Genomic DNA, 22,989 nt, shown 5'->3' on the forward strand with positions numbered 1-22,989 from the left:
GTATTGCAAATGGGGTATGTCCAGTCTTTTTTAGCATCCACTTAGTCACAAACACTGGCTAAAATTAGCGGTCAAATTTGTTTTTTGCTTTTTTCACACACACACACACACATTTGAAATGGTAGTTCCGCCACTGTTCTGGACTTCCCCCTATAAGCAGGATCAGTCTGAAATGCATGTGATGAAATGGGTGAAAAAAATACATTTCTGAAACCTGAACAGGACTTAAATGAAGGGCAAGTTAGTGAGTTATTTTTCAGTTCTTGCCCATTCTCAGAGGTCTCATATTCTTTTTTGCTTTATGTATTTTTATTTTTATTTATTTTTTGACATTCTTTATTTATTTACTTTTCTTGACTGACAGGATACATCAATTATGCGTTATAACTTTGAACATAGTTGTTGGAACAGTCACAAAGCAATTGTACAATCGGCTATTAGTTATGGACACAGGCAATAACACCAACGCTATGCTGCTAGAATAGGATTTTGTTACCCTGAGAATTAACAAAGAGTGGTATCTGCTTTAGATCGTGTGTTGGCGTATTCGTATTTTTGTGTCCACTGTTGGGGAGATAGGAGGGGTGACAACTCGGGCAGCTATTGAGCTGTCCCATGTGCTGATTGTGTGGGTTGCCTTGTGTTCGTAGTTAGCTTAGGTCTCTGTGTCTGGTTATATTGTAGTCTAGTGTATAAGACTACCAGGCGTTGTAGCTCTGTTACCTACGTCGGTTTCCTTTTCGGTTTTCTATGTTTGTTGTTGCACAACTATACTCTCTGCTTATGTTATGTCTGTCCCCTATCGGTACCTGTGTTGGTTGTGATTGTGTCCTTTTAAGTGCGCGTGGCTGGGGTTTAGGCGTATGTGATTTATATGGCTGAAACAAGATGTGGCGTCGTATTGGTCTACTTGAGTCGTGCAGTGTGCCTGACCAGAGTCACGTCTGGTTCAGATGAGTTTTGGTCTCTGTCGAGACAGTTTGTATTTAGTAGGCATTGTAACTGTTTGTATTCTCGTTGTGTTTCTGCGTGAGTTCATTGGGCAGGGAGTGTCCGGTACGGTGATATATTATCATGACCGCCGTGTTTGAATAAGCGCAAGTCATGGGGTTGTCTGTGTTGTGGTTGTCTGAGTTAGTTGTCTTCCCCTGTATGTCAGGGGTCCAGGTCCTATTTCAGGTCATGGTTCGTCCTGTCTGTTACCTCTCCCTCCCTGTTCCTGGAGAATCTTTGTGAGAACAATGTTTAGTGGTGTTCTCCAAGGTTTTCTTGCGAGTCTCCTCCTGTCTATCCTCCCTTTTGTATTATCGTTGGGTGTCTATTCTGGCTCGGATTAAATTGAGTTTTTACAGTGTCTTTCGTTCGTATGCCTCTGTCGGATGTCTGTGAGTCCTGGGGAAGGAGCAGGGAAAGGGAGGGAAGTGTAGAGTGTCCAGTTGTATGGGTTTATCCGAGTGTGTTGGTTCTCGTGGTTGTGTGTCCTTCTGTCAGTTGGGTTTGTGCCACTGCGGTAGTGCCCCCGTCCCGCTGCTCTCTTAGATATGTAGTCCATCCACGGGAACCACGTCAGAGCACATTTGTCTGAGCGTCCCTTTAGGGAGGCCATCATCATTTCCATGTTGTAGATCGTTTCTACCCTGTCAATCCATTGTTGGAAAGAGGGCACTGTCGGGCTTTTCCACATCGTTGGTATGAGCGTTTTCGCCGCCATAAGCAGGTGTACGTTAAGGGGTGTGTGGGTATGGTTTAGCAGCATTGGTAGCGGCTGGAAGGGGACCTCTGTTCCTGTGATTTCTTTGATTGTTTGATTAATCATCTGCCAATATGGTACGATGTGTGAGCATGTCCACCAAATGTGTATTCCTGTGCCTTCTGCTGTGCCACACCGCCAGCATTCACCTGGGATCGAGTCGTGTACGTGCCATAGGACATCCGGTGTCCTGTACCAGTGCGTCAATATTTTATAGTTGCACTCTTGGAATTTGCTTATGGACCCCTTGTGTGTCAATTGGAAGATTTTTTCCCATTCACTGTCTGTGAGTATCACGTCCGTGTCCCTTTCCCACCGTTCCGTGAAACCTAATGGTCTTTTGTCTCCATTGTTTTGGAGCATGGTGTGGCGAAACCGACCTCGCCACGTGTCCTTGGAGGGGGCTGCTTGCCCGCCTCTTGCCTTTGGACTATGGCCCTGCAGGTTAAACTGTTTATTTTCCCTGCAGAAAGGCTTATTCGTGTGATCTGAGTGCCATTCATCTAATAATGTGCAGTCAGATCAAAGCTATCTGGGGATATGTAGAAATGTGTGTTTTATGTACTAAATGTATCAGTATGTAATTTTATGTCTTTTACTGTCTTTTTGTCTGCCATGTGGGTAATGGAGTTTGGCTCTGTCTTTGGAGATAATGAGATTTCTTCTCCAATTATCTCCAGTGCAGAAGGGAGGAAGCCAGGATGCATTGTGGGGATGTTTTACTTTTACTGTTTGAGCCAAGGGGAACAAAATATACTTTTACTAACTTTTGAACCCCTGGTCTGATTCATGCCATTTTTTGATATGTTATTCCCCTGAATGGATTGATTGTGTGTATGTATTTTTATGCAAATGTGATGTATATTTGGGAGTTATGAATGTTGTGTAAAAACTGTATTTTCCCTACCTATGATAATTGTATTTTCCTGTGTGTACAGATAATTAGTTTACAGGTAGAGGGGAGGGCTATGTGTGGGATGTAACTATTGTGTGATTGGTTAATGTACGTTACTGTGTGTGTCCCTCCCCTTCATGGGAGCACCTAATAAAAAGGGCTGCAAGCTAGCAGCCAGAGTTCTATTTTTACCCTCAACTTGAGTCCTGTCTCTTATTGGGGGAATCTGCTACAAGGGATTGCTATGCTAGGCATATTCCCTTGCTATAATCACTGAGCTCTTGTAAGAGCTTGTTCCTGCTTCGTTCTGAAGGGAGATAGCTGCAGCCTGGGGTGCTTATGGTGTCTGGTGGAGTGCTTGGAGTCCTCTGGAAGCGCTAGGAGCATCTTTCAACGGAGGTACCCAGTCGGGGTGCCAGTTGATCCGTTACACATGGCATATAGGATTGATACTCCATGCGCAAGGTGAAGCCTATCTGCGCAGAGTTTTTCTAGATGTAGCGATGGGCGGTGTAGGTGATCCCCGCCTTTCACGGCGGCGATGTACACTTTTACCTGATGGTACCGGAATTTGTCTAGTCTGCTCGGTCTGCGTTCTTGTAGTAGTTCTGCCAAAGTCTTTAGATTCGGTCCATCGCACCATTGGCTTATGTGTACCCAATCCTTAGCCCCAAGGTTCATTAGGTCGGCTGGGCCGAGCCCTCCTGCTAGTTTCGGGTTGTTAGTTATGGGTTTGAGCGGGTTGGGGGATGTTGTGAGTTTCTTGGCGAAGCGCACTCTGCACCAGACCTTCAGCGTGGCATCTATCATTGGGTTATCTGTGCGCAGGTCCCCGTGTGATGCTTCGCCCAGCCACAGCAGGGCGGGGATCTTCCCTTCTGCCTGTTGTAATTCTATGTGAACCCATTGTTTAGTATTTGGGCTGGCGTGCCAGTCAACCAGTCGGTGAAGATGTGTTGCTTGATAGTACGTGATGATCGACGGCAGTCCCGCGCCTCCCTCGGTCTTTGGTCGTTCTAAGGTTGATCGCCACACTCGTGACGGTTTCTGGTTCCAAATGAACTGGCGGATGGTAGTCGATACCGATTGAAAGAACCCGCTTGGGATGGTCGTGGGTAGTGTTTGGAATAGGTATAAAATACGAGGCATGACATTGTCATTTTTATTGCTTTTATTCGACCAAACCATGAGATGTATTGAGTCGTCCACCGTTTTATGTCTTGTTGCAGAGTAGCTAGAAGGGGTGCAAAGTTCAATTGGTATATGTGCGCCATATCTTTGGGTAGCCAGATGCCAAGGTAGTGCAGTTTGGTTGTGCATATTCTGAAGGGGTACTGTGTCTGGATGTGTTGCTGGAGTGCCGCGTCCCTTGTGAGTGGCATCGCCTCCGATTTATCCAGATTAAGTTTTAGGTTGGATACCTCCTTGTATTTTCGGAATGCCTCCAGGAGGTTCGGTGTCGATATTCTGGGCTGCTCTAGGAAGAAGAGCATATCGTCGGCATATACTCGATGCTCCCTTCCGCCTATGCGATGCCCTGTGATCCCTCCGTTTTGCCTGACCGCCTCGAGAAAGGGTTTGAGAGTGAGGGCGAATAGAAGGGGGGGCAGGGGGCATCCCTGTCGTGTACCATTGCTTATGTCAAACGAGTCAGTCAGCGCTCCATTGACCCGTATGTGTTCCGACGGTGTGGTGTATAGCGCAGCTACCCAGGCTCGCAGTCGCGGTCCAAACCCCATATGTCTTAAGGTCTCCGCCATAAAGGTCCAGTCTACCCGGTCGAACGCCTTTTCGGCATCGGTGATGTTAAGGGCTCGGATGATGTTGTCCCTGGCCTCTCTCCCAGGTATGAACCCGACCTGGTCCGAGTGTACCAGGTCTGGAAGCATCTGCGCAACTCTGGTGGCCATGGCCTTGGCGAAGAGTTTTAAATCTGCGTTTAGCAGGGAGATTGGCCGGTAGCTGGTGCAGTTTGTCAGGTCTTTGCCTTCTTTTGGTATGATCGTGACCGTCGCTCTCAGGGTGTCTTTGTGAAAGCAACCTCCGTCCTGTATAGAATTGATTCCCATCAGGAGTCTGGGCAGTAGAATGTATTTGAATGTTCGTATGTACGTGACAGGGAGTCCATCAGGTCCTTGGTGCCCTGTGTGGTTTGAATGTTTTCAGCGCTCCCACTATTTCCTCGATCGCCAGGGGTAGTTCCAGATCAGATTCTTGTTCTGGGGTAAATTTACGGGTTACGTGGTCTTCCAGGTACGTTGCAATCCGGTCTTGGTGGAGTCTTGCAGTTATTCCCTTCTTGTTTTGTGCTTGGTCATACAGCGCTGAGTAGTATTCACGGAATGCTTTTAGAATGCCCTCAGGGAGCCGTGTGATGGCTCCTTCTCTTGTGTGGACCTTGTGGACGTGCCGGGATCTCTGCTTTTCCTGGAGCATCCTTGCCAACCGTCTGCCACTTTTATTAGAGTGTTCATAGAAGTATCTAGATGTTTTCCTGGCGGTGTGAAGCAGTCCTTGGGATATTATATCCTGGAGCTTTCTGCGGGTTTCCGTGAGGCGGAGGTATGTGCTCTCGTCCAGGGTGGTCTTATGGGCATGTTCAAGTTCTGATATTTGTCTTGTCAGGTCAGCAATTTGTGCTGTCCGTCGTTGTTTGCGCCTGGTGCTGGCTGTTATGAGGTGTCCCCGGATAACACATTTAAGGGCTTCCCAGAGTGTCAATGGTGGCATGTCTGGGTTGTCATTCATCGTAAAGTAGTTGGTTAAGGCTCGGGAGACTGTGGTGGCAACTTCCAAGTCATCCAGTAGGGATTCATTTAGCTTCCACTGCCTTTCTCTTGGCTTGAAGAGCGGGGAGCTTGTATGGACTAGTAATGGTGTGTGGTCAGAATGGTCTATGAGGCCTATGTCTGCGTTGCGTAGTAAGTTCAAGTATTCTTGAGCCATGAAAATGTAGTGTATGCGACTATATTGTGTGTGGACCGCGTAGTAGTGGGTATAGTCTCGGTCTTCTGTGTGGTACGTTCTCCAGCAGTCCACTAGCCCCATCTTGTGCAGGGAACGTTGTGCGGCTCTCAGGCAGCGTGTGGGGATCGCACTTTGGCCCCTGGAAGTGTCCCGGAGGGGGTCCAGCGGCATGTTCAGGTCTCCAGCCACGATCAGTAGGCCCTCTCTGAACCTCTCAAGTTTGGCTAGCGCCCGGCTTAGGAATGTGTGTTGTTTTCAGTTTGGACTATACAGGCACGCAAAGGTGTAGACGTGGTCTACGACGGTGCCTTTTAGGAAGAGATATCTTCCGTTCGGATCTGCTAGGGACTGTGTACAGTGAAATGGTACCGAGTGAGCGAATAATATCGCAACTCCAGCTTTTTTGGCTTTGGCGTGGTTTGCGTAGAATCCCATAGGAAAGCATCGGTTCTCTAGTTTAGGCGCGTCTCCGCCCCTGAGGTGAGTCTCCTGCAGGAACACAGTCGGTGATGCAGGTGGGCACGTTTTTCTGGAGTGTTGAGTCCCTGGACATTATTGGACCAATACGTCATTTGAGCCGGGGTAAACCCCTGCGTGGCCGTCATCCCAAAGGGGGGGGAGCCGGGGGGCACCCTGCTCGCCGCGTCACTGGAGGGATGAGGGGTAGGGGGTTGCCTTGTTAGTGGGGATCAAGGAAGATGGTGTGGTTTGGGGTCCGACTGGCCCCGTGGGTGGGGATAGTATGGGTGTGATGTCGACCCTGTACCGGGTTTAGAATAACCTGGGGACCGGCTACTCGTCTGTCCCGTGGAGCCCCGTTTTTTTTTACAGTTGGGTCTATCTCAGTGAGGATCGGTACCGTCGTGGGCAGAGTTGTTATTTGGTCAAGTAATCAGTTGTCTTCTGCCATCTCCGTCAGCTCCCAACCTGTCAGGGGTGTTTGTGGGCGCTGGGTCCATTTATGTAAAATTGGGGATGTTGTGCATGTTTGCGTCCCTGTGGACCCGTGTGTTGTAATGTGGCCATCTGTGTACCCCGTTGTCTGCTTCCTGTTGGCGTGTCCCTCCCAAGTCTCCCTCATCTCTGTGTGTCTGTGGTTCTTTGTGTTTCCCTCAGATCGCCCCCTGTTGTTTCCAGGTCGGAGCTCCTCCAGAGCACCCAGGTGTAGTTTAGTGTTTGAGTGGGGCTGCGGTGCGCTACTCTCACTCAGCGAGATGCATGTGGGGCAGCGTATTGGTCTACATGGCGTGCAGTGATGTGGTTTGTGTTTGTCTGTGGTGTGGTTCCTGCTAAGTCAATATTGCGCTATGTCCGTCTCTATTATTTCTGTATTGTAGATTGCCAATTTTTTGGTGTTTTGTTGTTATTGCCTTGAGGATATAAGAGGAATCCTTTATCTACAATATAGCTAACTAAGGGTAATTTGTGTGTTTGTTTCACCTAATACCCACAAAGTGTGTTTGCTGTCTGCACACAGGTGAATTCATGTTGTTTTGCTGTTTTTTTAAGTGGGCCATGATACCTTAATTCGGGTCTTTTGCTGGGCTGCCGTGGTTCATGGCCGTCTTCTAGCCTAGTGGGTCCTTCCTTACTTGGGTGTATGCTTATAAAGATCAGTGTTGTGCTATCGTGTCGGTAGTGTAGTATGTCAGTGTTTTAAGCGTATGCAACACGTGCTGGATTGAGGCTGGGCGCATGTGCGCATGGGGGGCGGGGTTTCTGGTGCGGGTTGTATCCGCTATGGGGTCTCCTTCCCTGTCCTATTCCTCCATAACATACACGTTCCTTATACCCCTTAACCTGTGTCCGTTAATGAATTGCTGCATCCACCTTTCCCCCTTCTCTATTAGTTCCCCACGGGCAGTTCTAGTGTTTTGTGCCCGCTCCATGTCAGCCCTCTCTGTGTGACTCCCTATGTCATACCTTTTCATGCCATGCTAGTGCAACGGCTGCAATCTAGCATGCGAGTTTCTATATCCAGTGCGTAAACAGTGGTTATGTGTTGCATTAGTGGGTGGCTATCAGCTTAGCAGTATACACTAACATGTCTAATAAACTTTGTACAGTAGATTTTCTCCCTCTTTAACAGCCTAGAGCTCCTAACACTCAGCGCCCATTCCCCCCAGCTCGCACCCACCCATATCCCCCCAAATCCCCCCAGCCCGTCCCCCCACAGTCCAGACTGCAGTCGTCGAGGTGGTCCAAGTGTAATAACTGTTCATGAGGGACCACCGTCTGTTGAGGACCTGGTCGTTGTTGGCAGGGGATTTCTTAGTGTCTCACCTTTGCCCCTTTGATAACCTTTCCCTCCCAACCTGGTGGAGACCCCCTCTGCTTGCGCCCTGGTTTTGGGATTTTCTGGGGAGATACCTTTCCTGCTGTTAACCCCCATGGCAGTCCACCCTCCCCACCTAGGTAGTTCCCGCACATGTCCCCTGGCTAATGCTAGTAGGCGATGTTTAGGAAAAGTACATACCCCAGGTTGGCCTTCGTGCGATGTGGTCCGGACCAGTGGGACCCCGGGAGCACACGGGTCAGGGTAACGGAGTGCACATCGTCGGTATGGTTCGGGGTGGATGCCTCTGCTGCTTGTTGAGGGTGTTGACTGTTTATTCTTCGGGGTTCTCAGGGCCTCCCCTGCGTTGTGGCAGAGTGGGCCCTGCTCGGAGGTTGTGTGCAACTTCTGACGGGCCCGTCGCCCGGGCGGGAGGACCCTCCAGGATCTGTATCACGGGCAGGCCTGCAGCATGCAGAAAGCGGGGGACATCATTTGGCCAACGGATTATGTGCCAGACATTGCCTGTCCTAGCTTGGAGGCTAAATGGGAACCCCCACTTGTAGGGTATTCTCCTCTCCTGTAGCATCCGGGTTAGCGGTCTCAGTGCTCGGCGAGCATCTAGGGTGATTGTGGACAGGTCTTGATAGAGGGAGACCTGGGAGTCCATGTATATGATCCTTTGTTGCGCTCTAGCTGCTTGCATTATAGCTTCTTTTAGTTGGAAGGATTCCAGCGAGCATATGATGTCTCTTGGAAGGCCGTCTCTTCTAGGAGCCCGCAGGGCCCAGTGCGCCCTTTCGACGCCGAAATCGCTGGGGGCTGTTTCACCCATAAGGTGCATGAACAGGCCTGTGAGGGCCTCTTGGGGGACTTTCCCCTCTGTCTCTGGGAGGCCTCGGATTCTTATTATAGCTTCTTTAAGTTGGAAGGATTCCAGTGAGCATATGATGTCTCTTGGAAGGCCGTCTCTTCTAGGAGCCCGCAGGGCCCGGTGCGCCCTTTCGACGCCGAAATCGCTGGGGGCTGTTTCACCCATAAGGTGCGTGAACAGGCCTGTGAGGGCCTCTTGGGGACTTCCCCCTCTGTCTCTGGGAGGCCTCGGATTCTTATATTTTTGCGGCGGCCTCTATTATCGAGGTCTTTGACTTGGCGGCGAATGTCCAGTAGGATGTTTCCTTGCCTCCCAGTTGCCAGTTCAGCCGCTTGCCTGGATTGGGCACTCTGTAGACGGTCCTCTTCCAGGCTGTCCACGCGCTGCTCCAGAACTACAAGGTCTCTACGGACCGCCGTGATTTCCTCTCTGATGACTGTTCTCAGTTCCGCGACCATTTCCATCTTATCTTTGCGGGTTAGCATGCTAGTTGTGATATTAGCTATGTCTGCTGATATTTGGGACAGCGTGGGGGTCGCCGGTGAGGCCTGGTCCGTGCGTGCCACACTGGAGGTTGGAGAGGACGGCGTCAGCGTGACGGTGCCATCTGAGCCCCGCGGGCCCTGCGATGCCATTAAGAATTCGTCCATCGGGCCGGGGTTGTGGTTGTCTTGCTGGGGTCAGACTGGAGGTACCCGCAGTGACCATTTTCTTGGTTTTCCCCATTTTCCGCTTATTTGCGACGCTATTTTCCAGGGTTTAGCAGGTTGGGCCTAGGAGCTCAAGATTAGTGTGTCTCACTCCATCGGCAGTCAGGCCACGACCCCCGCTTTATGTATTTTTATGACTTTGCCAGCAGCAAATTACTCATACTTGGAAAGAGTTTTTAATCTGGAAGATTAATCGTAATTCTACCACCTGTCCCAGCAGGAATCTTACTGGTGCATTGTTAGCAATCCCCATGCAGGCAAGATTGTGTCACTAACCCTCCTGTGATAAAAGCAATATATTTTATTTCCTGTAATTTTCAGCAACAGGAGCTTCAAAGACCAGTCCAAGCACCATAAAAATGTTCTTCTCAATTAAGTTGTTATGTTGCAATGAGGTCCTGGACACCATTTTAAATGGGAGAGTTAAAGAGTAAAACGAACAACACTCTGGCCCATCCAGATGTTGCTGAACTACAACTCCATTGATTTTCATGGGAATCGTAGTTCAGCAAAATTTAGAGGGCCGGAGTGTGGAAAATCCTTTTTGCTAAACTACAACGTCCATGATTCTTCGAATGAGATAGATAGCCAGAGAATCATGGGATTGTAGTTGTAGTTGTAGTTCAGCAATATCTGGAGGGCCAGAGTTTGGAGCACCCTGATTTAGAAGTTGACTAAGTGGTGGACTAAGAAGTGTCTAAAGGAGGATGAAAAGACCCCCTACTATATAAATTGTAGGCTAAATAAACATGACCAAGTGTTCTAGATCAACAGGAATGGCCCTTTCCTGGGATCCCTGTCCTACCATCCCTACTACTACTCTGGTGCTCCAAGAAATGTAAATCACTTGCAACTGCGTGCTGCACTCTGAGCATATGAGGAGTGTATTGATTAAATAACGAATTGTGAACAATTGGAAAATGCTAATTAAGGCCACAATGGAATTAAAGACAATTACAAGAACATTTTCTTTCCAATTATTTTGTCTGAAATGCTGCGAGTTTAGTTTTAACTTTAATTTCACTCACAGCTTAGTACATAGTTTGCTTAAAATTTTAGAAACATAACCAGACCTTAATGCATTCACAGTTTCATTTTAAAAGAAAAAAAATGATAGAAAAATCTGGGACTGACTGTTTCCTTGTCTTTATTGTAAGTTACTGTCACATATGTGCATAGCATTATGCAAATTGTGCCTTATTTATAGCATATCTATATCATCTATTTTTATGCATTTGCATCTGTATAGAAGTAATCGTACAACAACTTTTAAAAGATCTGCTTCTCTGTTTTAAGCAGACTAAATGTGCAATCAATCTTTCACCTGCACACATTAGCTGTAAGTATCCAAGCTGGAGTCTGCTAGTGGTAGAGATCGTTTGTCTTCTGTTGTGCTGAGATGAGGTTGGTACAATGTGTGCAGCTGGCTTTTGTTAGGTGCATGCAAATAACCCAGGTGCAGTGTGGTTTAAAGAAGCTCAATTGAGATTTTTTATAAACTGTTTCCAGAATGAGCAATGATTTGTTATAAGGAAGCATTCATTTGGCGCTAAATTCATTATGGTTCTTTAACAATGTTTTAATTTTCCTTTGGAAATACAATTATTGAACATATTCGTAACACACGGAGAGAGACATGGAAGTCTGCATTACCTGCAACTTGGAGGACTTTTGGGTAAAGTAGACAATGGTGTAAATTGCTGAGCTGAGAGTTCTGCCAGTGAAATTGGCAATCTATTTAATTTTGCACATATTCGCTTAGAGAGGATTTTAACTAACATAGTGTCCCTTATGCCCCCACTCATTGGCTGCAGGTGGGGCTCTAAAAATAACAGGGGGACACAGTGTCACTCCAAAGCCTACCCATTGATGACAATACAGAAAATCAATGGATAATTAATTAGTGCCAGTCCTACCTAATGCACTGTCTGATATGAGTTGAGCTCTCAGAAAGTTATCAGACCCTACTTCTTTGCAAGTGATGGTGGTGGTGCTTTGAATGTTACTGGTGTGAAATATTGGGATATGATTGAAATGCTTTACATCCTGTACTGGAAAGTCATCCTGAAATGTGGTTTCAACGGGATGGGGCTATTGCCCATGCAGCCAGGTCCACAGTGGACCTCTTGAAACAACTGTTCAGCGAGCAGATAATTTCAAGAAATTTCCTGATTTATTGGCTGTCATGTTTGTTTGACATTTCAGCTCCTGATTACTTCCTGTGGGGATATCTGAAGGAGCGAGTGTATGTAAACCAACTGCGTATACCTGAGAAGCTCAAGGAAAATATATGTGCAGTAATTCAGCGATCCTCAAACATTACTAGTGTTGTGAACAATGCATTCAAAAGAGTCCGACTTTGCGAGATGGCAACTGAAGTTAATTTAAAAGATGTCATCTTCCATAACTAGCCAAACAAATCTCCATATGTTAACCATTCATTGGAATGTAATATCATTGAAATTGGTTCATTAACAAAAACAGTTATTGACTCCTCAAATCCTACTCTGAATTTTGGCCCACACTGTCCTAAGAATTTTTTTACTTAGTACCAATAAAGCTGCCTGGAAGACTATAATTATGAAAAGGAAGGTCTTCTTAGTAGATGGATCCCTAATCCTTGTGAGATTGCCGTAAGGATACCAAAAAAGAGCTATCCACTAAACAGCTCCATAATTTGGTGCCCTTAACACGGTAATCCTACAATGGTATCAATTTAGTATACTAAGCGGCTGCAAAATGGAGCCATGGCTCGTGGCACAGATTGGAATTTAATTTGTCCAAATTAAATTCATAAATAAAAATATCAGTCTAATGTTGGCCATAAACGGATGAACAAATGTAATTACATGATTGCTATTTTAATTTTATTACTTTTCCTTAGTTCATTTTAAGGAGTAGTGATGGGACTTTTTTACATTGTCCCTTGTTCCTATCATTCTACCATTTTTGTGGAACCTCTCACTGTCAATATTTGTTGGGCCCTGTTTTAGGATGGTGCAGAGGGACAGTTTTGGTGCTTTCCCTACCTTTTCCCAGCCTAGTGGTTTGTTTTCCCCTCCACACCCACACCCACACACACATGCTAGTATCCCTGTGGGTGCCAGGCTTTTGTTTTCTCTGCCTGGATCCCTTCTCCCTCATGGCTTTGCGGGCATGTGGTGGCATTTATCTGCATTTAAGGCCCTGTTTTCCACGTCCATTTTACGTGCCGAATGCTTGGTTCATTCATTGCTGGATGAATGGTAACCCATAAATTTTGTTGGTGTTAGAGTGGCGGCCATTTTGGATATTGTGTTTTGCAAGATCCTTGGCAGCTATTTCTGTTCCCTCCAGCTCTGACAGTCTTACAGTGTAGTCTGTACCTTGTAATAGTTTGACTCAGGTAATGGTTAAAAACAAAAATGGCCTGTGTACAGTCAGGTCAATAAATATTGGGACATCGACACAATTCTAATCTTTCTGGCTCAATACACCAACACAATGGGTTTGAAATGAAATAAACAAGATGTGCTTTAACTGCAGACTTTCAGCTTTAATTTGAGGGTATTTACATCTAAATCAGGAATTACAACAGTTTGTATATGTGACTCCCACTTTTTAAGGGACCAAAAGTAATGGGACAGATTAACAGTCATAAATCAAACTTTCACTTTTTAATACGTGGTTGCAAATCCTTTGCAGTCAATTACAGCCTGAAGTCTGGAACGCATAGACATCACCAGACGCTGGGTTTCATCTCTGGTGATGCTCTGCCAGGCCTCTACTGCAACTGTCTTCAGTTCCTGCTTGTTCTTGGGGCATTTTCCCTTCAGTTTTGTCCTCATCAAGTGAAATGCATGCTCAATCGGATTCAGGTCAGGTGATTGACTTGGCCATTGCATAACATTCCACTTCTTTCCCTTAAAAAAACTCTTTGGTTGCTTTTGCAGTATGCTTCGGGTCATTGTCCATCTGCACTGTGAAGCGCCGTCCAATGATTTCTGAAGCATTTGGCTGAATATGAGCAGATAATATTGCCCGAAACACTTCAGAATTCATCCTGCTGCTTTTGTCAGCAGTCACATCATCAATAAATACAAGAGAACCAGTTCCATTGGCAGCCATACATGCCCACGCCATGACACTACCACCACCATGCTTCACTGATGAGGTGGTATGCTTTGGATCATGAGCAGTTCCTTTCCTTCTCCATACTCTTCTCTCCCCATCACTCTGGTACAAGTTGATCTTGGTCTTATCTGTCCATAGGATGTTGTTCCAGAACCGTGAAGGCTTCTTTAGATGTTGTTTGGCAAACTCTAATCTGGCCTTCCTGTTTTTGAGGCTCACCAACGGTTTACATCTTGTGGTGAACCCTCTGTATTCACTCTGGTGAAGTCTTCTCTTGATTGTTGACTTTGACACACATACACCTACCTCCTGGAGAGTGTTCTTGATCTGGCCAACTGTTGTGAAGGGTGTTTTCTTCACCAGGGAAATAATTCTTCGGTCATCCACCACAGTTGTTTTCCGTGGTCTTCCGGGTCTTTTGGTGTTGCTGAGCTCACCGGTGCGTTCTTTCTTTTTAAGGATGTTCCAAACAGTTGATTTGGCCACACCTAATGTTTTTGCTATCTCTCTGACAGGTTTGTTTTGTTTTTTTCAGCCTAATGATGGCTTGCTTCACTGATAGTGACAGCTCTTTGGATCTCATATTGAGAGTTGACAGCAACAGATTCCAAATGCAGATACCACACTTGAAATGAACTCTGGATCTTTTATCTGCTCCTTGTAAATGGGATAATGAGGGAATAACACACACCTGGCCATGGAACAGCTGAGCAGCCAATTGTCCCATTACTTTTGGTCCCTTAAAAAGTGGGAGGCACATATACAAACTGTTGTAATTCCTACACCATTCACCTGATTTGGATGTAAATACCCTCAAATTAAAGCTGAAAGTCTGCATGTTAAAGCACATCTTGTTCATTTCATTTCAAATTCATTGTGGTGGTGTATAGAGCCAAAAAGATTAGAATTGTGTTGATGTCCCAATATTTATGGACCTGACTGTATATCAGTAGCGGTTGTATAATTCATTTGTATTTCAAATCAAAACCCTTTGCACTGAGCTGCCATTTTCAATTACCAATATTCTATAGTCAGGACTACCTCTCCTGCCTTGCATGATGACTTCTGTATTATGGGCTGTATGACTATTATATTTTGTCAAACCTGTTATGCCTTTATTTGGATGAATTTATGGTTCCTGTTATGGATGACTCATAACCCCCATAGACTTACAGGCGATGAATAACACAGCGTTGTCCATTGAGAAGGTGCTGTCCAAACGTTCCCAGCAAGCCCTGAACCTAAATGGGCCTCTACACATATCCACTACAGGGAGGATTCCGACAAGTCTGATATGTCCTACAAGTGCTCCTGCCCAGCAAAATGTCACTGGGAGGGCGAAGGGGTTAAACTTAGGCTTTCCAAGGACAAAGTGCCCTCAGGTGCCCCAAAAACCTACATGCAAGGCCAAGCTGCCTGTGCATGATCCCTCCTCAGATGGGAACAAGAGCTGTCAATCCCTCTTAATTCTGGATGGCAGGCCAACACCTCTGGCTTGAATGGTGGGACTTGAGGTTCTACCTCCAAGTCAGACTCTGCAATTGTTAAGGAGACCTTTCTGGGTGAGCCCGAGATGAATGACAGATTGGATGGTGCGGAGACACCTTCCCAAATGGAAACAAAGGTTTCCTGGACACCACGGGTTAAAGTTTTGGCAGACATTATCAACGGGAATGTTCTTTTGACATGGAAATATTTAAGAGATATTATATTTTGGGATTTTTTTTATTATTCAAGGGCAACAATTATTATTACTAATATTTTAATGACTTTCTTTAAGTATTGCAGCAAACTGAAAAGTACATGTTCATTTTGCAGCCTAATTTGTGAAAGAAAGTGTTTCGTTAACTAAACTAATACACCTTTTGTTCTGGAGTTATGTAACTTTGTGTTTCTTACAGATATATATATATACACGTTTCCCTTATAGTGCTTATAGAATGGTTTTAAGGTTGTGTGGACCTCCCTGGAGACATTGGCTGACATTGGCTGTAAGTTAGAATAGGATAATAATATATTGCCTACAAATTCAAATAAAATTTAAACTGGTTGTGTGTGGATATTAGATATCAGCATTTGTATATTTATAATATATATTGCTGTGCAACATCATCATAAAAAAAAAACAAATCGTATTAACTGAAATATATAAAATATTTTATTTTAGAAGGCAGATCATGGTTTCAAACATCATATCACTCAGTATGATCATGCAATATGGAGAAATGATAACTAACAATGTGACAACACTATAAATTGCAAACCTAAACAACAGGAAAAATGAAAATGGAGATGATACGTTCAGCAAGGTTAACTTTTGAGGTCGGTAATTAAGTACCATGAAGTTCGCATCTATACTGGGGAAAAAGCAATATAGATAAATAATTAAATGTAAGTTTCCTGGTTAATAAAACATTTTTATACCTAATGCTCAAGGGAATTGCCATAGGGGTATTTTGTAGAATCCACAAACTATTTAACCTTCAGTATAGTGTTTATGATGTCTCCAGAACCCTTCCATGGGCATGATATCCCCATAATACACTGTTCGTTTACCCTCTTCCTATATCTACCTTTGTCTTTCTATCAAGTTAGTGTGCAATATAGGATAAAAGAAAATATTAACTGTACTTTAGCTTTTTTATGGAACCTAAGCAAAAACAACTTACCTGCACACTACCCCAAATCCCTATGCACATCTAAGCAGGAGGTTTTTAGCAGAACTTCAATGGCCATTAAGATGCAAGCTTATCTGCCATGTCAAGGCAAAGCTCTTATGTGAGTCCTATACGATTCACCTTGCTGCTTTCAGCTGAAATTACATATACCCATACGTATACATATACCCATACGTCCCCACCCTCATACATTTACCCCCACCCCTTACGTCCCCACTCCACCCACACATGCAGAAAAACAGGTACATACGCAGACACACGCACAGAAACACATACATGTAGACACACACACACAAACACATACAGACAAACACATACACACAGATACTGATACATACAGACACACAAACAGAGACACACATACAGACACACATACATACACACATGTAGACACACACACAGACACATACATACATACAGACATACAAACACACATACATACAGACACACATGCACACAGAGACACATACGTACAGATATACAGACACACACATACAGACAGACACACAGATATACTGATTCTCTGTCACACACACACACACACACACACACACACACACAAACTGTTAAAAAAAAATGTAGTGACCAACCTGGGTTCCAGTGGCTGCCTCATGTTGATAGGAGTCAGAGCTCCAACTCTGACTCCCTCCTCTTGCACGGCGCTCTGTTGGCTGGAGGAAGTGACGGCTTCCTCCCAGCTCTGACATCATCACTGGGGCCGGTCGTGCTCTTAAAGCGCCGCAGCACTGACCAGGACCCAGGAAATCCATTGCCATCGGGTGGCCTCAAGAGCATGGTCCACCAGATGGGTCCCTTTCAATTCGACCGCCGGCGTTTTTTCTCTGTGTAATACAAAAGCAAATTTGCGTTTTTTGTCTGCGTAAAACAAAAGCAAATACAAACATACAAATTAGATTTTAGCTAAAAGCCGCAAGGTCAATTGTTAATGCCATTGGAGTGGCACTACAATCCTCCTCTAATGGGAGTAGTGGGAGTCTTAGTGCAGGGCATAACTTTTTTTTGCATATTGGGAAATCCCAGATTCTTCTTAATATAAAACATCTTTGTAAATTTTGATGTTAAGCCAGCTTCTCTTTTTCACGTGTGTTTCAGTAAAATGGCTGAGGCTGTTTTATTACTACTATTCCAAATACTTTTAAACAAAATGAACTGTCCTTAGGAAAATTTTGTTCCGGAACTGAAACAATGTATTTTCTGACAAAGATGGCATACGTGTTTATTTGGGAACACTAATAGACATGGCCCATGGCGGGCGGGCGCACGTGTGTGTGTGTTTTCATCTTTAGTTTTCATTAAACTTTTTTCTCTTCATGATCGATGTACATTACTTTAACTCTGTTTCATTTGTACAGATTGCTTCTTTTCGCACTGTGAATAGTCTAAAAGCTTTCATTTTATTTGTCTGGAACATAGAAAAACAAGTAAGAATAATATGTATGTATGTCCATCTGCATTAACATTTATTTTGTATACTTTGCGAGAATATGGTTCTGTCCTCCAGCTTAACCCCTAAAGGACACATGACAGAAATATTCGCCATGATTCTGTTTTATTCCAGAAGTTGAGTCCTTAAGGGGTTAATGTACCACTCATCCATAAAGTCATCAACATCGTTACTGAAGGTACTACTTTTAGTAAATCTAAAGCCCCTGAGAGCATTTTTTTCATTTAAGTGCTTTTTCAGAGTAGCAATCTTCCATTTCATCTTAATTTCTTTGGTTAGCAATTTATCTAACCTAGATTTCCATCAGTTCCTCTAATATCAATATATTACCTAATATTGGAGTCCCAGAGAGTCTCTTCCGCAATACTACGAGTATATTTTATCAGTCCAAACAGGTCCATAATGTGCATACCCAAATGAGAATTTTGCAAATTAATCCTAAAAAAAGCCAGTCTTCTCAAATTAGATTAAAAAAAATTCAAATCTGCACAATTCAAATATAAACATAATAAGCACAGATTTTAATTAATTTAAAGGTGACAACTTAATAATCAATTATTAGTTTGTGTTGCAAAATATATGAAAGTATGAATCTATGAAAGTAACACACCATAAATAAAATGTGACAAATACTAGAAAAGGTTGAAATGGTTAAAAGGATACGGTAAGCACCAAAAACAATATTAGCTTAATTAAGTAGTTTTTGTGTATAGGTCATGCCCCATTCAGTCTCACTGCTTAATTATCTGCCATTTAGGAGTTAAATCACTTTTGTTTATGCAGCCATGACTTCCCTGGGTAGTGACTCACACAGCCTTCATGAAAAAACTTTCATTTTTAAAAAGATGTGATAGCACAGTGTGTTTACTGTAGAAGTTTTTATTTCCTTCGCTAACTGAACTTTAATTATATACAGGAAGGTCCTGAAGGATCTAGCAGGCTTTTATTAGAGCAGGAGATAAGAAAATCTGAATTAAACATGCTATGTAATAAAGGAAGTTTAAACATTGGATTTCTCATTACAGTAACTGTGTAAGGAGACTGATGTAAGTCACATGCAGAGATGGTGTGACTAGGAATGTATACACAAAGTGATTTTTTTTTTTTTTTAATTCTTTATTTTTGCAGTGCGTATATTAGTCACAGGCATACATATGGTACCCCAACGGCATTCCATATGCAAGTTTCAATACATTAGTTACAGTGGGGGGGTAGATGGACAATGCACTTTTTTTTTTTTTTTTTATACATATCATGTAAAAATAACAAGCTACTGGGTGTCGCCAGGTTAAAGTTTCAAGCAGGAATATACTAAACAAGCCAAACAGTATAAGTCTAGAGTGTATGGTAGAACTAATGGCAAAGCTAGTGTGGAAACACATAGTAGGATAGACTTTCTGAACTGCTCTGGCAGGCGTTCTAGATGGGATTACACTTGTAAGCAGCCAGTGCACAAATTAGCACATAAGCATAAAGGAGAGAGACTGTGAGAAGACAAGGCATGTTGGAAAAGACATGTTCATACATATGCAGCTTACTGTCTAAACCGCCGATATAAGGCAATGCATGTTGTAGAAACAAATGCTTGACAGAGAAACCAAGACATAAACTTAGCATAGCATATAGGGCATATAAGCCTTATAAGTTCCTGTTTGTCTACATAATGATAATATTGAAATTAGATTACATAAAAATTTCTGGCATGTAACTTAGCTTATGATAACTGGGCTGGAACAGATTTATTTAGCAAGAGCTCTGTAGGGTTAAGTGAGATTAGAGACTGCTGGGGTCTCTCAAGTTAAGACAGTTGTGCTAGTCAAAGTCCCTGGTCGGTGGCCTGTCTTGGTCTGCATCCATCCCTCAGAGTCAGCCGATTCCCTGTGTGGGCTTCTGTAGTACATACTTGCATAGTCTGTTATGCTTAAACTTTGCTCTCCGGGTATGTCCCTCAGGCTTTGCCCAGGTGTGGGATAGGGATGTGACATTCCTCTGTGTGCGGTGGATGGCGCAGTGAGTCTGGCCGAGAGCGAAGTTGGCGGCTCGGATGGTGCGAGGTGAGTGCAGTTCCCTTCCCCTGGTCAGTAGCAGGGCCGACATCTTGGGTCCACGGTTTTGGCGGTCGCGAGGGGTCAGATCTCTCTCCCGTTGGGAGTGGCTGGGGGTGCGGGTGGTCGGCCACTGAGTTCGGCGGCGAGCCCTCCACCAGTGTGGGCAGTGTCTCAGGGTTACGCCCAGCTTTGCCTTCAGCCTGGGTGGGCCAAGAGTGGAGGGGCCAGGCTTTTGTAAGAGCTGTGGGCCTGAGGGGGATCTCTGTGCCATCCGGCTCTCACCTCTCTGGTCCTTCCCCAGTGGTTGTGCTGTTTTGTTCGAGCGGTTGTGTTTCAGGGCTCCCCTGCGCTGTGGTGGTGTGGGTGGGCAAAGTTTGTTTCGTAATTGCCGCCAGAATTCCCGGAAGTGGTCGTTCAGCCTGGCGAGTATGTCTCCGGAATGTGGGAGCCATGCCTTCTCTGCCTTTTTGGCTTGGTCGCGTGTCTGTAGGACAGCTCGTGGTTGCGTTTGGGTCTCTTCTCTCAGCAGGGACCGCGATGAAAAGTGCTTCGTTTGCCACGTTGGTTTACAAGCTGCCGCCATTTTGGAGGCCCCCAGCCCCGCTTTGCTTGAAGAGGTCGCAGGCTTAGTCGGAGGGTGCTGGGCGTGGGGTTCCCCATCTGGCGGGGACCGGGATAACCCCCACCGGTCCATCGGGGGGGGGGGGAGAAAGTGTTCCAGGCGTACCAGTGGCTGTGTGCGTTTGGCAGGAAAGCTGCTGCCTTTCTCCGCCGATTCCCGCGTTAGGCCCCATTCTGCCGATGCAGAGCCCGGTTATAACGGGCGCCAATTTCGGTGTCTTAGGGTTCAGGCCGGTCTCCCCAGTCCAATGGGCCCACTTGCAGGAGGGTGAGATCAATTTTGCCGGATTAATCCTCCGTTTTTGTGCCATTTTTCAGGAGCTAATGCAGAGCACGTCTGCTCTGCTCGCTGGTCAGGCTCCGCCCCCACAAAGTGATTTAACTCCTAAATGGCAGAGAATTGAGCAGGGGCATGAGCTATACAGCAACACTTCATTAAGTAAATCATTCTTTAATAGCAGAGATAGCTTTATAAAACAATATGAATGGTGGAGGACTGGTATATACAAACACAGTATCTCACAAAAGTGAGTACACCCCTCACATTTTTGTAAATATTTTATTATATCTTTTCATGTGACAACACTGAAGAAATGACACTTCACTACAATACGAAGTAGTAAGTGTACAGCCTTTATAACAGTGGAAATTTGCTGTCCCCTCAAAATAACTCAGCACACAGCCATTAATGTCTAAACCGTTGGCAACAAAAGTGAGTACACCCCAATGTGGAAATGTCCAAATTGGGCCCAATTAGCCATTTTCACTCCCCGGTGTCATGTGACTCGTTAGTGTTACAAGGTCTCAGGTGTGAATGGGGAGCAGGTGTGTTAAATTTCGTGTTATCGCTCTCACAATCTCTCATACTTGTCACTGGAAGTTCAACATGGCACCTCATGGCAGAGAACTATCTGAGGATCTGAAAAAAAGAATTGTTGCTCTACATAAAGATGGCCTAGGCTATAAGAAGATTGCCAAGACCCTGAAATGCAAGACCATACAGCGGTTTCACAGGACAGGTTCTACTTAGAACAGGCTTTGCCATGGTCGACCAAAGAAGTTGAGCACATGTGCTCAGCGTCATATCCAGAGGTTGTCTTTGGGAAATAGACATATGAGTGTTGCCAGCATTGCTGCAGAGGTTGAAGGGTGGGGGGTCGGCCTGCCAGTGCTCAAACCATATGCCGCACACTGCATCAAATTGGTCTGTATGGCTGCCGTCCCAACAGCCGATCGAATATCCAAAGTAGTACCCCCACAATATATCAAGGTTAAGTAAGTCTTTAATAAGACCAATGCCAAGACATTACCTCCACACAGGCCTTATGACTGTGCCATAGACCTCCTGCCAGGTACTATGCCACCCAGAGGTTGGGTGTATCCTGTCCCCCCCCATGAAAGTGAAATCATGAAAGAGTATATCCAGGTTGCTCTTGCCAAGGATTTTTATACGTAGATCTTCCTCTCCTACAGGTGCAGGGTTTTTCTTTGTTTCCAAGAAAAAGGGAGATCTACATTGATTATAGAGGTCTTACCAAGATTACTATAAGAAATGTCTATCCTGGGGCGTGGCCTGACCGCTGAAAGAAACGGACGTGTAGGCGATCAGCTCCCAGGGAGAACCCGTTCACTACAGCAAATAGACGAGCAATACTTGGTTAAATCACCCCGAACATAACAATCCGACCTCGGGAGAAGATGGCACAAAGGTCGTCGAAAAAAACAAAAACGAAAATGACGGACTTACAAATTGCGGCCTTGCAATCGCCGAAACGCCGGGCGCAAGATGGCGCGACTAGGCCCACATCACCGGCCTCGAGTTCTGGCAGGAGCGACGACACGATCATTTCAGCGTCTCCCACCCCGGCTACAGACTCATCAATTCAGAGGATGCTGGCTGACCTGCGAACATCACTGCAGAAAGACTTTGCCAAGATGGCGGAGACCATCACAGCGGACATCAAAAGCTTAGGTGAGCGGACAGACCATTTAGAGACAAAGACAGAGGAAATAATCACTGCCCATAACAACATGGCCCAGGCATATGACACTCTAAATAGCAAACTCACCTTCATTACCAACAAGCTAGCAGACCATGAAGATAGGGACCGGCGGAATAATATTCGCATCCGCGGTATCCCTGAAGATGTTAGCCCCGCGGACCTAGGGGTCTATGCTAGAAACCTGTTCCAAAGCCTAATACCTAACATCCCTGCCCAGGCCATGCTACTAGATAGGATTCATCGTCTACCCAGGCCCAAACATTTACCTACAACAGTCCCAAGAGACACTATAACAAGAATGCACTATTTCACCACAAAAGAAGAAATCATGCAAGCCGCAAGAAAAACCCATCCATTACCAGGCGAATACAGCAAAATTCAATTATTCACAGATTTATCAGCAACCACATTAGCGACCCGCAAGACCTTCACACACATTACTAAAGCACTTCGATTGTCAAATATCCCATATAAATGGGGATTTCCAACAAGACTCATCATAAAACACAACGGCGTGGAGCATCACCTTAACACTCCAGAAGCCGGAGAAAAACTACTCACCGAATGGGAGATTAAGATGGATGACGCCA

The sequence above is a fragment of the Pelobates fuscus genome, chromosome 3 (assembly GCF_036172605.1).
Source record: "Pelobates fuscus isolate aPelFus1 chromosome 3, aPelFus1.pri, whole genome shotgun sequence".
Taxonomy (NCBI): domain Eukaryota; kingdom Metazoa; phylum Chordata; class Amphibia; order Anura; family Pelobatidae; genus Pelobates; species Pelobates fuscus.